At 41.0% G+C, this 15,115-nt stretch overlaps 1 pseudogene; it reads left to right on the top strand.

Annotated features, from left to right (window-relative positions):
• LOC139078946 (collagen alpha-1(I) chain-like) overlaps positions 1–15,115 on the top strand; it is a 130,435-nt pseudogene that overhangs the window by 88,767 nt on the left and 26,553 nt on the right.

Here is a 15,115-nt window from a genome sequence, read left to right on the forward strand (position 1 = left end):
GTTGCAGACATCATGACCCTTTACCTCTAAATACTTCAGCATTTAGTGTGATGAATGACATTTAGAAGCATTTAGAAGATCCTAAGAAAAAGGACGTTTAAAAATATATCATGATGACAGTGATCAATTTTAGGAAATTTAACATTCAGTCAGTATTTTCGTCTAATATATACTCCATATGCAAATTTCACTCATTGTCCCGCTAGTGTCCCTTAGGTGAAGAAACAACCCTCCACAAATATTTTCACATTTCTGCATGGATATAGGGCTTTCTGAGAAAAAAAATTTTGGCCACCTGGGTTAAATGGTGATTGAATAGCAACCCTAAAGATAGAGACTTCTGGAGATGCAAAAAGTCTTATCTCTCCCCAGAGCCATTTGTTTACATTCCATGAAGGTGAAGTAGAGATCTTCCCGATCTCTCCCAGATAGGATTTGTTAACATTCCAGAGCAAAGATGTGTCTTTTCCTCTCTGGAGGGAAGGATGGGCAGCTGTGGAGGCCATTCTAGATAAGCTCTGAGATTCATAATTTTGGAGTTTCTCTTTTGTGTGCAAACTCCACTGTATATGCAGGTGATGTCAGCCCCTCTTTCTATCATCCCATAGGAAAACTGGTGCTAAGATTGCTGTGTCAGTAAAAAGTTTTATCTCTGCTCCAGATCCAGAGGTTTCATGTTCCTGTGTGTGTGTGCCTGTGAGTGTGTGTGTGTAAAACTGTGCAAGTAGGGTAACATCTCAGATCCTTTATAGTTTAGGACTTAACACTTTATAGCTTTTTTCCTCCCTAGATCCAGGATCCTATTTTGGGAAATCACATGTTGCATTTAGTTTGTCAAGTCTCTAGTGTCTTTTAATATTTACCCTTTAAACTTTCTTTGTCATTCACAACACTGACATTTTTGAAGAGTTCAGACCATTTGTTTTATAGTGCCCTTCTTTCTTACACATTAAAAAGTATACTCTACTCTTCCATACCTTGCTTTTCCAGCTAACAACATATCTCGAGATTACACTATGTCAATATATTAAGATATTCCTTTCTTTCTTTCTTTCTTTTTTTTTTTTTTTTTTTTGCTGAGGAAGATTCTTCCTGAGCTAACATCTGTTGCCAGTCTTCCTTTGTTTTAGTATAGGTCCACACCTGGGAACCGAACCTAGGTGGCCAAAGCAAAGTACACCAAACTTAGCCACTAGGCCACCAGATCAACCCCTTCCTTTCTTTTTCTTTTCTTTTCTTTGTCTTTTTGTTTTTCACTGAGGAAGATTAGCCCTGAGCTAACATCTGTACCAGTTTTCCTCTATTTTGTATGTGGGTTGCTCCCACAGCATGGCTGACAAGTGGTATAGGTCTGTGCCCAGGATCTGAACCTATGAACTGAAACTGCTGAAGTGGGGTGTGAAACTTAACCACTATGCCATGGGGCCAGTCCCTTCCTTTCTTTTTTATGGCTGCATAATACTTCATTGGCTGGATATCCTGTTTCTCTAGGATACAGCATATGCAGAAGGTACTCAGTGAGTGTTTGTTGAGGAAGTAGATGGTTAAAAAAAAAAGAAGTGAATAGGGAACAATTGAGCAGAAGAGCAATGTATGGCCCGGACAGAGAATAATTTGGAGTCAGACAGACTTGGGATGCAAATCTAGCTCTCCCAGCATTAGGCAGTTTGGCATAATGGTTAAGGTGGCAAGCTCTGAAATCAGAGTACCTAGGTTTGAGTCTACCACTTTTAGCTGTGTTTCCTTGAGAAGGCTACTAAACCAATTGTGCTTCAGTTTCCTCATCTGTAAAATGGCAATAAGAGCACCTACTTCATAAGGTTACTGTGTGAGCTCAATAAATATTAACTACACTCCATAGCTATAATTTTTCCAAACCTTAGTTTCTTCCTATGTAACATACAGCTAGTAATACCCATTCAAAAGGGAGGTTGTTGAGGACTAAGTGAGATAATATCTGTAAGGCACTTAGCACACTGACTGGCACAGAGAAGAAATCAATAAATGGTATCAAGGCTGCAGGGCAGAGGAGGAACATGATTACCGGGAGGGGAGGATTATCTACACTGTAAACTCCCTGAGGGTTGGACTGTTTATCTTGTTTACTAACTCAGGCCCTAACACAATACCTGTCACATTGACTTTAGAGTTAGACAAACCTATTTGTGTTTAAATTCCAGCCAGGACACCTGTGAACTATGTGATATTGGACTTATTCAACCTTTCTGATCCATATTTTCCTCATTGATAAAACAGGCATAACAATAGTGCCTATCTCAGAGTTGTTGGAATTAAATAGAATGCTGGTGGGGGCTGGCCCCGTGGCCTAGAGGTTAAGTACGTGTGCTCTGCTTAGGAGGCCCAGGGTTTCACTGGTTCGAATCCTGGTGCAGACATGGAACTGCTCATCAGGCCATGCTGAGGTGGCATCCCACACTGCACAATTAGAGGCACTCACAAGTAGAATACACAACTATGTACTGGGGGGCTTTGGGGAGACAAAGAAGAAGAAGAAATAAAGAAGATTGGCACCTGAGCTAACAACTGTAAAAAAAAAAAAAAAAAGAAATAGAAATAGAATGCTGGGTGTAAAGCTATCTGATCTCACCTTAGACGATGATTAAAAAAAGGTAAAGAGATGCCTGTCCACGTATGTATGCATTACAAAATATTTTTATAATTATCTCCCTGTGGTGGCCACGAGAAAGCAACTTGCAGACCCCCAGCTACAGGGAGGGTAACTGACAAAGGCTCCAACTGCTGGACTGTGAAATCCATCATTGCGTTTGTACCGAGGCCATGCCTCCCATGGGCTCCCCCCATCAATTACTGAGTGTGGCGGGAATACTAAGGCAGACCTATTTCTGGGAGACTTGGAACTCCTCTGATCATTGTCTTTGGCTTGGGGATCCCCTGAAGCTTTGCCAACTCAGACTGCAAGGCAGCCTCGAGTGCGTCTATCCAGCCTTTTCTCCCTCTCTCCTTCATCCAGGGTCAGACTTGCATGGCAGCCTACAGCTCTCTCAGCCTGTTCCAGTTCCCTCCCTGCCTGTTTTCTCTTACACAGTAATTTCCCCTAATAAAATCCTTGCATGATTAATCCCATCTTAGAGTCTTCAAGGACCCTAGACCAACACACCCACCTTGGAAAAGGAGCACTTAAATACAATGAGCATGTGATTTTTCAAATGCTGGAGTTCATGATGAGTGTATGTAAGTCCAGATATTAGTTGAGTTTTATTTTGGAAGGAACGATGACTCAGAGAGGAGAGGAACACTGTAAAAGTTCTGACACTCAGTCACTGACTACTTCTGTTCCTTCTCTCCATCTTCCACAGAAGTTACCCCCAATAAATTTATTGCATTTCATGTCTGTCTTGGTGTCTGCTTCTTCGAGGACTCGAACTGATACAGCCAGCAGAGGGGGAGAATTCCTGGCTCTCAAAAAGTGTTCTGTCTAGAACTGGGGAGAAAAGCAGGAGTCAGGGTGGAGGAAGGTGTGTGTGCAGATGGGCTCTCGGTGCCACTTCCCATTTTGCCTCCAAACAGGACTTTTAAAGTGCCTGGAGATCAGTATGTGCAAACTTGTGAGTTGAAATAAGCCAAAATTAAATTCTTCTAATTCATTGAGCAAGGTCATCAGTGACATAAAAAGTGACTATATAGTTTAATAAATTAGAGGTCATGATTGGATGATGTTCTGGGGGATAGAGCACAATCAAGGCTGTGGAAAACTTCAAATTCTTATGCCTTGGGTTTTGGTCCTGTTTTATTAGGCCCAAGCAATAAGGGTTAAGGAAATGACTCTCAAAATCAATTGCCAAATGACTTTCATTGTTCTGCTTTATTACAACCACCCAAAAACATGCTTTAAGCCCCTGAGGGAAGGAAGAAAAGACAGATAAAAGGCAAATGATACAAGTGGCAAGGTAAGAACCCTCTTGTACCCTTTATGAATGTCAGGGCTGGGTGGCTCCTGGTGCAGGCAACCAGTGCCTCTGGCAGCTGGCAGAGTTTTGTTGAGGAAGCCTTACAACACAGCCACGTGTTCGACTTGCTGTCCCATTTGTTCCAGGAGCTGCGAGTGGGCAAGATATCTCAATGCCACTGTATGGTCAAATCAGATAAAACGAGCTTTGGGAAGCTTATCAATGGCCTAGATTCTGGCTGCCTGAATTCAGTCATGGTCAAGATAAGCTGACCGTGGTCATCAGGCATTCCGCAAAGAATATACAAGATGTGAATGCTCTTATATCCATTTTGTAAAAAAGGAAAAAGTCACACTTTCACATTTTTTGCTATCTACAGAAAGGAACTTTGATTTCTTTTATTACTTGGTATATATTTTGTAAAAATTAAGAAGACATATATTAAAATTCAACATATGGGGGGCCGGCCCGTGGCTGAGTGGTTAAGTTCGTGCACTCTGCTTCGGCGGTCCAGGGTTTCTCTGGTTCAGATCCTGGGCACGGACATGGCACTGCTCATCAAGCCATGCTGAGGTGGCATCCCACATGCCACTAAACTAGAAGGACCCACAACTAAAAATACAGAACCATGTACTGGGGGGCTTTGGGGAGAAAAAGGAAGAATAAAAAATCTTTAAAAAAAAAAAAATTCAACATATGGGGGCCAGCCCCGTGGCTGAGTGGTTAAGTTCGCACACTCCGCTGCAGCAGCCCAGGGTTTCGCCGGTTCGAATCCTGGTCGCGGACATGGCACCGCTCATCAGGCCATGCTGAGGCGGCATCCCACATGCCACAACTAGAAGGACCCACAACTAAAAATACACAACTATGTACTTGGGGGCTTTGGGGAGATAAAGGAAAAATAAAATCTTAAAAAAAAATTCAACATATGGTGTTCAGTCATAATAGAAGCCTGACAATCAAAATAGGAGCCTGATGACCAACTTTCCTCCACATCTCACAGTGACATAGTCTCTTTGTCTGTTATTGAGTGAATGAAGTGGCAAAAACTAAATCTGAATTTATGTCTAACTCCCAAACCCATTTTTTTTTTCACTTGGCCAAAATGTACTCATAAGTAGTCCTTTCTCAATCCATGCAAATTATTCTGTGAGAGGAATAAATGCCAGTAAATAAAATAGAAAGCTGTCATTTTTATGCCAAGCTAAAGCACAGACCCTTCATAAATGTTAAACAACAATGGTAGTAATCCACCAGTGGCAGTGTGTTTGGAATTTACAGTCACATAGAATCCCACAGGGTAGAAAAGACCATTAAAGTCATCAAATCTATGGATTTTCACATATGTTCAGAGAGTAGAGCTCCTAGAAGTCATATTGCTCTTTGCAAAGCATCACAGATTACTGGGCCAGCACTGGTGGCCTATTGGTTACATTTGGCGTGCTCCATTTCAGTGGCCCGGGCTTGGTTCCTGGGTGCAGACCTACATCCCTGTCTGTCAGTGGCCATGCTATGGTGGTGGCTCACATACAAAAAGAGGAAGATTGGCAGTGGATGTTAGCTCAGGGCAAATCGACTTCAGCAAAAAAACAAAACAAAACCCCCCAAAATCAGATTGCTGACAGCTAATATCATTACATAAACTAGAAATGATTTCACTAGCAGACACAGCATGGTGCAATGGGAAGGTGCAGGCTTTGAAGTCTCACAGATCTGGCTTTTCCATTCACTAGCTTGTTAACCTTTCTGTGCCTCTGATCCCTCATCTGAAAAATGAGGAAAGCAAATCCCTGTTTCAGGGTTGTTAAGAATTTGACATATGTAATGCTTACGTCTTCACAAATGGTAGCTACAGGTCCATAATTCCATATCCAAAATGCTTGGAGCCAGATGTGTTTCAGAATTAGGATTTTTTTGGATTTAACAAATGTAAAGTGGGACATATATAAGTAACACCCCCAGCTAAGTCTGAGGTACTACCCTATAATCGAACTCCTTTATATTTCTGCAGAGTTTATACCAAATTTATTAAAAATAGGCTTTTTTTTTTCAAACCATCTTGAATTTAGTTGGGGTTTTGGACTGTGGATAAGGGATTGTAAACATGTATTATTATTTGAAGATAATATGACTGCTATGTGTATGCATATGTCTCCAGAGCTTAAGAAAATATGTATTTTTTATGAAGGATGCTGTCGGTGCTATACCCAAACCCTTTTTACCAGTTGATGCACCCATCCTCCAGCTACTGCCAGTGTTGGTTGATAACAACTCACAGTTGTTCCTTTCCTGGAAACTTGCCCTCAACCAAACAGGAGCCATCTCTCTTGGGGGTGAGGGAAGTGGGGAGAAGAACTGTCATTGACTGTCTGACATAGTCCCTTGTCTCAAGAGACTAATTTTGGGGTACAGTTCTTGTTTCAGAGTTTCCCTCTGGGATTAGACTGAAGCTAGTCTTTGAATTCACACTCTTCCTTAGTTTTTCTCCCCTCTCCTATGCTCCTTCTTTCTCTCCTCTTTGCCTAAGAGCAAATCCCTCAATAAGTCACTTGAACCAGAATCCCTATCTCAGGCTTGCTTCTAGGGAACCTAACCTAAGACATTTGGTGTGAAGCAGACCCGAAGGACAGGATTCTGGAGTTGGATCACACAAGGACTGTACGGCAATGTGGTAGACGGAGTATGCGATTCCCTGGCATACTATAGATGTAGTTGCAAAGACTTTCAGCTGTAGTGAATTGGGGTGGGATACAGATGGAAGGAAAGGAATGCTCAGTCTACCTAGCCCACAGTGTCTTGGGCATTTGAAAGATATATGGGAAATAGCAACTATAAGGATTGAGGAAGTGAGTGACTTGCTAAGAGTCATTGACTAACTGATGAAAGAAAGTGACAGTCTCAGATCTATTAATCAACAATTTAAAGAACAGAACCTCACCGTTAGCATTTAAAAAGACCCTCATCTTTTGCAGCCAGTGGTCAGAGACAGTTACTTATCTGGTAGAATTGTAAGAATGGGAGAACTTTAGAAAAGGCCCAATTCTCAGTGTAGGAGAGTCTCCTCATAAAAGTTAGGTCCTGGTGGGGAAGAAGTAGGACCCTGACGTTTGGGGTGAAGATATCTAGGTAGAGGCATTTGAGAAGCTTGAATTCCAAGATTCCTCTGAATCCTCTAGGCCTACAGAAATGACCCACTGTTCCAGGTAGGAAGATAAAGGCCCATCTCTTCCCCCTTTGTAGGTACCTCAAAGGACAATGGAAGTCCTCCTCAGCATCTGCCCTGATTTCTCCTCCTGGCCACTAGATCCATAAATAGGATCAAATAGCCAACAAGATTATATCCCAAAGTAGCTAAAGCACCTGACTTACATGTAATGGCAAGTACCAGAAGAGTATGCTTGAGGACTGGATAAATGGGGGTGGAATCTAAAGCTGGATAAGGGAGAGTTCATAAATATTGGGGCACTCTGCTGTGACACAGGATTTAACACTCTGCAAAGGCCCCAAAAGATGGTTCTATACACTGCTGGAATGGCTCTGTGAGGCTTGAAAAAAAGTGATAGCCCACATCCACGTAAAATAAAGTAAGGATGCCAGAACTGCTATGGCAAACTGTGGTGAAAGGAATCAGAAGGCTCAAAGAAGGGGGCCTGCTATAATGGGTCTATTATCTAAAAGTAAAAAATCCACTAGTTGATCATGCTTCTTGGAAGGGCCTGGAGGACCCTCCATTTATCAAGGCAATAAGGAATGCACTATTTAGGGAAAGTACCAGCATCACTGAGAATCTTGTAGCTGCTGTTGTCTCTAAGTCAGGACCGATGGTAGGAGATGGATTTCCTAGTACTACTGGGGATAAGATCTCAGACTAGCAGAGACTAGGTGGCAGTACTTAACCATCAGAAGAAGGGTGGACTTAATGTCAGAATGGTAGCCGGGAGGGTGTGGCCAACAGGGATTTTGGAGATGGCTCAAAGAACACGGTGTTCTTAGGGCCAAGATAGAGGGACTGCCCATTATATGTAAGAATGAATGAGCAGACAAAAAGACAAATACTGCATGATTCTACTTATATGTGGCATCTAAAGTAGTCAAGTTCACAGAAACAGAAAGTAGAAGGGTGGTTGCTAGGAGCTGGGAGAAGAGGAAAATGGGGAGTTTAATGGGTATAGAGTTTCAGTTTTGCAAGATGAAAAGTTCTGAAGATCTGTTGCAATAATAATGTGAATACACTTAACACTACTGAACTGTACACTTAAAAACGGTTAAGATGGTAAATTTTATTTTGCGTGTTTTTACCACAATTTAAAATTTTAAAAATTAAAAAAAAAAAAATGAGAAGGCTGAGATCAGCTGCCCTGCTGGAAAGTCACAAATCTTTGCCTCTTGTCAGACCAGAAGCCATCCAGGTTCCGCTGAGGACCTTGCAAAACCACAGCAAGTATATACAGCAGTGACTCCCCAAGTCCTTCCCCAGAGACAGATGGCACTTATTCAGGCAACTCTACAGTAGAGGAAGGAAATTACCCACATCTTTCTAGGGGTGTTGGATACAGGGTCCAAGTTAGCACTGATACCTGCGGATCTAAAGCATTAGCATGGTCTCCTTGCTGGAATAGGAGCATATGTGAGATAGGTAAAAAATGGAGTCTTGGGCCAGGTCTGTCTCACAGTGGTTCCACTAGGTGCATGGACCTACCCAGTTATTTCACTGTTCCTAAATGTATGATTGTAATGGGCATACATAGAAATGGCAGAACCCTCACGTTAATTCCTTGACCTGTAGAATAAGAGCTACTAAGTAGTAGTAAGAAAGGCCAGATGGAAGCTCCTGAAACTGTTCCTTCACAGTGGCCAAGATAATAAATCAAAAACCTGTCAGATTTTAAAGGAATGGCAGAGTTTAGTGCCTCCCTCAAAACCTTAAAGAATGCAAGAATGATGGCCCCTGTCATATTCCTATTTAATTCACCAGTCTGGCCTCTGCAAAACTGATGGATCATGGCAGATGACAAGTAGACTAATACAAACTTGATTAAGTAGTGGCTCCAACTACACCTGCTATGCCAGAAGTGATATCTTTTCTTTTTAAATTTTTTAAAATTGCTTTTTCTCCCCAAATCCCCCTGTACATAGTTGTATATTTCAGTTGTGGGTCCTTCTAGTTGTGGTATGTGGGATGCCACCTCAGCATGACCTGATGAGCAGTGCCATGTCCTTGCCCAGGATCCGAACTGGCGAAACCCTGTACTGCTGAAGCGGAGCGTGCGAACTTAACCACTCAGCCACAGGACCAGCCCCTAAGAAATGATATCTTTCTAAAGATTAGCAGAGCCTCAGTTACATGGTGTGCAGCCATTGATCCAGCAAATGTATTCTTTTCCACACCTATCTGGAAAGAGGATCACATAGGATGGGCAACAGTATACATTCATGATCTTGCCCCAGTGTCTTGTCAATTCACATGATCTCTGTCATAATATAGTCCAAAGTGATCTGAACTGTTTGAACATTTTGCAGAACATCATATTGGTCCAGGATATCAATACCATCATGTTAATCAGATGTGATAGGAAGTAAGTGGCAAGCACTCTGGATGCCTTGGTAAGGCACATGCACTCCAGAATGTGGGGAAGAAACTATACAAAGATTTAGAGGCCTGCCATATCAGTGAAGTTTTTAGGGGTTCAGTGATCTGGAGCATTCCAGGACATTGCCTCCAAAGCAAAGAACAAGCCATTCACAATGCACCCCTTACTACCAAGAAGGAAGCACATTGTTAGGCCTCTTTGGGTTTTGGAGGCAGCATATTCTCCACTTGGAAATGCTGCTATGACCCATTTATCAGTGGATACAGGTTGCTACCTTCGATTGAGGCCCAAAGCAAGAAAGGACTCTGAAAGATCAAGGCTGAGATGTGAGCAGCACTGCTGCTTGGGCTATACTGAGCTCTAACTACACCTGCAGATCGACAGATCCCATGATACTTGAATTATCTGGGGTAACGAATGACACTGTGTGAGACCTCTGATCACCACTTACCTCAAATATTTGGTTATTCACATTTCTAAATTTAACTGATTCAAGTTTACCTAATATGTACTTACCATATGCCAGGCCTTGTCCTGGACACTGAAGATACAAAGATGTAGTAAAACCTATTCCCTGTTCCCAAGTAGCTCAGAGTCTAATTTTACTCTATTTGCACGCTATTTGACTCATCCATTCTCTCTACCATCCAGCATCTGGTAGGATTCAAGTAGTAACAAAGAGGGGCCAAATGGGGGAAAATTTTGAGAACAATTCTATTAACTAAAGACATACTACAAATTGGGCCAAGACCATCATGATTTGATTTGAAGAAGCCATATTAGTCATACTTTAACAATAAAAACTCACTGAGTGCCTACTATGTGCCACATACTTTATATACATTTATTTTCCCCAAGAATTCTACAAAATGTCTCTCCTTTTCCACATGGGAAAACTGAGGTAGGTAAATCATCCAAATCACATATGGAATGGTAGAGCTTAAATGTGAATGTAGGGCCACTGCTGGCACCTCAAATCCTCTTACCATTACACCATACTACCTTCATGCTACTTCCAGTGATCCAGAGTAATCTGAAAATACCTTGGTCTATTCTAATCCTTCATTTAACATTAAATTCCCATTTGAAGCCCTCCAGTGGCAGTGAGCTCTTCAAAGCAGTCCTTTTCATCTACGATCAGGAGATTCTTGGAGAGGAAATTCAACTGTTCTCTCTAGGATCATTTAGTTGCCAGGAATACTCACTCAAGCTAGCTTAAACAAACAGTAATAGTGGCAGAGGAAGGTGTTTTAAGAACACACAAATCTCAATGGCAAGTTAGCAACCCAGAGACAAAAAAATGACAGCTAGGCATTACAGGGACAGGAATTTTTTTTTTTTGAGGAAGATTAGCCCTGAGCTAAATCTGTCGCCAATCCTCCTCTTTTTGCTGAGGAAGACTGGCCCTGAGCTAACATCCATGCCCATCTTCCTCTACTTTATATGTGGGACGCCTACCACAGCATGACTTGCCAAGCGGTGCCATGTCCGCACCCAGGATCCAAACCGGCAAACCCTGGGCCACCAAAGCAGAACATGCGCACTTAACCACTGTGCCACCAGGCCAGCCTGGGGACAGGAATTTTGAAGGCATTTTCTGAGGCTGCTCTCTCTCTAGGGTTGTATAGCTTATTTCTGCTTCATTCTTACCAGCTTCCACTGCTTGCACATGGCCCAGTGTTAGTGCTTTAGCCCCCACCTACTTTACCTTTCAGTTTAAGGGTCCATTATCATCTGACTCAATCTGTTTTTAGCACAAAATCCTTAGAAACAAATGGGTTGGACCAGCCTAACCTATGGATTGGATCTCAGATCAGTGTTCTACCCTTGTTCTGACGACCTGTAACTGGGGTGGAGTCACCTTGAAAATAGGCTTGTCTGGGCTTCAGCAGAATCCGTGGATGTAAAATAATTTCAGAGGGGGCATGAGCTGGGCTTAATACACTGTGGTAACAACCTTCTCTAGAAAACATAAGGATGGGATGAATACCTGCTTCTATGACATTTAACCAGAGTCTGTAGCACATACCTGGTCCATGGTATGATTTTATTTTTTGTTTGCTGTTTTTTGTTGTTGTTGTTGAGGAAGATTTGCCCTGAGCTACCTTCTGTGTCATTTTTCCTTTATTTTGTATGTGGGTTGCTGCCACAGCATGGCCACTGACAAGTGGTGTAGGTCCATGCCTGGGAATCAAACCTGGGCTGCCAAAGTGGAGAACACAGAACTTAGCCACTAGGTCACAGAGTCGGCCCCTACATTTGCTGTTTTTTAACTGTAAGTACCATGGAGGCAGAGATTGGTTTCTATCCATCTCTGACCCTTCAGACCACCTATCCAAGGGCTCTAAAACACAGTGGCCTTGGGAACAACTTGACGCTGAGGTAAACTATCCATAGTATTTGTGACAGGGTACACTTACTGTGGCTGATGTCTCAAACACGGGGTACCGAGAGGCATGCTAACAGTTTGATTTTTTTTTACTGTGGTAAAACACACATAAAATTTACCATTTTAACTATTTTTGAGTATACAATTCAGTGGCATTAAGTACATTCACAGGCAACCACACTATAATCCATCTCTGGGACTTTTTCATCATCCCAAACTGAAATTCTGTACCCACTAAACAATAACTCCCCATTTCCCTCTCCTTCCAGCCCTTAGTAACCACTGTTGTCTCTATGAATTTGACTATTCTAAAATACCTCATATAAGTAGAATCATACAGTATTTCTACTTTTGTGTTTGGGTTATTTCACTAAGCATGTTTTCAAAGTTCATCATTTTAGCATGTATCAGAATGTCATTCCTTTTTAAGGCTGAATAATATTCCATTGTATGTATATACATTTTGTTGATTCCTTCATCTCTTGATAGATGTTTAGGTTGTTTCTACTTCTGCTATTGTGAATAATGCTGCTATGAACATGGGTGTACAAATATCTGTTCGAGTCTCTTTCAGGTGTATACCTAGAGGTGGAATTGCTGCAACATGATATTTAATTTTTCAGGAACCACTATACTGTCTTCCTCAGTAGCTGCATCATTTTACATTCATACCAACAATGGACAATGGTTCCAATCTCTCCACATCCTTGCCAATTTTTTTTTTTTTTAAATAACCATGGTAATAGGTGTGAAGTTGTAGCTTATTGTGGTTTTCATTTGCATTTCCCTGATGATTAGTGATGAACATCTTTTCATGTGCTTATTGGCTATTTCTATATCTTCTCTGGAGAAATGTCTATTCAAGTCTTTTGCTCATTTTTGAGTTAGGTTTCCTGTTGTTGAGTTGTATTTATTTATACATTGTGGATATTAATCCCTTATGAGATATATGATTTGCAAATATCTTCTCCCATTCTGTAGGTTACTTTTTCAAACTTATTTTTTAAACATTGGCACCTGAGCTAACTGTTGCCAATCTTCTTTTTTTTAAATTCTTCTCCCCAAAGCCCCCAGTACATAGTTGTATATTCTAGTTGTAGGCCCTTCTGCTTGTGTTATGTGGGATGATACCTCAGCATGGCCCGATGAGCAGTGCCATGTCTGTGCCCAGGATCCGAAACAGCAAAACCCCAGGCTGCTGAAGTGGAGCACGTGAACTCAACCACTTGGCCACGGGGGTGGCACCTTCACACTCTTAATATTGTCCTCTGATGCACAAAAGTTTTTAATTTGGATGTAGTCCTGTTTATTCTTCTTTTGTTGCCTGTGCTTTTGGTGTTATATCCAAGCAATCATTGCCAAATTCAGTGCCATGAAGCTCCCTTCTATGTTTTCTTCTAAGAATTTTACAGTTTTAGTCTTATGTTTAGGTCTTCGATCCATTTTGAGTTAATTTTTTGTCTTTGGTGTACGATAAGGGTCTAACTTCATTCTTTTGCACATGGATATCCAGTTTTTTCAGTACCATCTGTTAAAAAGACCATCCTTTCCCCATTGAATGGTCCTGGCACCCTTGTTAAAAATCATCTGGCCATACATGTAATGGTTCATTTCTGGGCTGTCTACTCTATTCCAGTGGTCTATACGTCTGTCTTTATGCCAGTATGTTGTTTCGCTTGCTGTAGCTTTACTAAGTTTTGAAATCAGGAAGTGAGTCCTCCAACTTTCTTTTTTCAACTCTTTTGGGTATTCAGAGCCCCTTAAGATTCCATATGGATTTTAGGATAGGTTTTTCTATTTCTGCAAAAAACTTTGTTGGGGTTTTGGTAAGAATTGCATTGAATCTGTAGATCACTTTGGGTAGTATTTACCTCTTAACAATATTAAGTCTTCCAATCCATGAACATGGGATGTCATTCCATTTATTTATGTCAATTTCTTTCAGCAATGTTTTGTAGTTTTCAGTGCACAGGTCTTTTGCCTCGCTGGTTAAGTTTTTTCCTAAATATTTTAATCATTTTTATGCTATCGTAAGTGGAATTGTTCTCAATTTCTTTTTTGTTTATTGTTAGTGTACAGCAATGCTGCTGATTTTTGCATCATGGTTTTGTATCCTGCAACTCTGGTGAATTTGTTTATTAGTTCTAACTTTTTTTATGGACTAGTTTGATTTTTAAACAGAAAAAATGTGGCTGCAGGATACATTAATCACTACCTTTTCCAAGTTTCTAGAATGTTTTTCTTTGACAAGGTATGCCTAAAAGGTAGCAAAATTTTGAAAAGAAACACCAGTGTCAAGGAGATCAACATATGTAACTTAAAATTTTTGTCCAAATACTGCCATCAAAGATCCTGTCCCAGGTATGCAAAATATCCAATTATTAAGTTTATAAAAGTCAACTCCTGAATGTATACAAAAATTACAAGTCCTACTTCAAAAAACCCTCAAACCTGAGTAATTCTTTTTTTTTTTTTTTTTTTTTTGAGGAAGCTTAGCCCTGAGCTATAACATCTGCTGCCAATCCTCCTCTTTTTGCTGAGGAAGACTGGCCCTAACATCTGTGCTAACATCTGTGCCCATCTTCCTCTACTTTATATGTGGGACACCTGCCACAGCATGGCTTGACAAGCAGTGCCATGTCTGCACCTGGGAACTGAACTGGCAAACCCTGGGCCACTAAAGCAGAATGTGCGAACTTAACTGCTGCACCACCTGGCTGGCCCCCTGACTAATTCTTAAGATAGGTTTGACTTTCGGGTTAATATTGACATTTGATGAGCGTATCTGTCTAAAAGCCACACACATATAATTTTCATTTCAATAAACATTCCTTGAATGGTGTGGGGTGATGTTTAGAGTTTAGACTCTGGAATTTGATAGATCTAGATTAGAATAGTGTTTTTCCCAATTAGCTGTGTGACCTTTAGCAACCTCCCTAAACCATTTTTTGTTACTCTTTAAAAGTAGGATTATAAAATCTGCCCCACTGGACTGTTTGAAAGTTAAATGAAATAACTCTGTATTCATAGTAAGTACTCAATTTAGTGTTAAGTTATTATGATCATGAGTTGACTACATGTTGGGCACTATGCTAGACGCTGGAGATAAAAGATGTATGACACACCATCTGCCATCAAGGTACTCATGATCTAGATGGGAAAAGTATAAGGAAAATCAAAAAATCTTAATATTGTTCTATAGTAAA

The sequence above is a fragment of the Equus przewalskii genome, chromosome 2 (assembly GCF_037783145.1).
Source record: "Equus przewalskii isolate Varuska chromosome 2, EquPr2, whole genome shotgun sequence".
Classification (NCBI taxonomy): domain Eukaryota; kingdom Metazoa; phylum Chordata; class Mammalia; order Perissodactyla; family Equidae; genus Equus; species Equus przewalskii.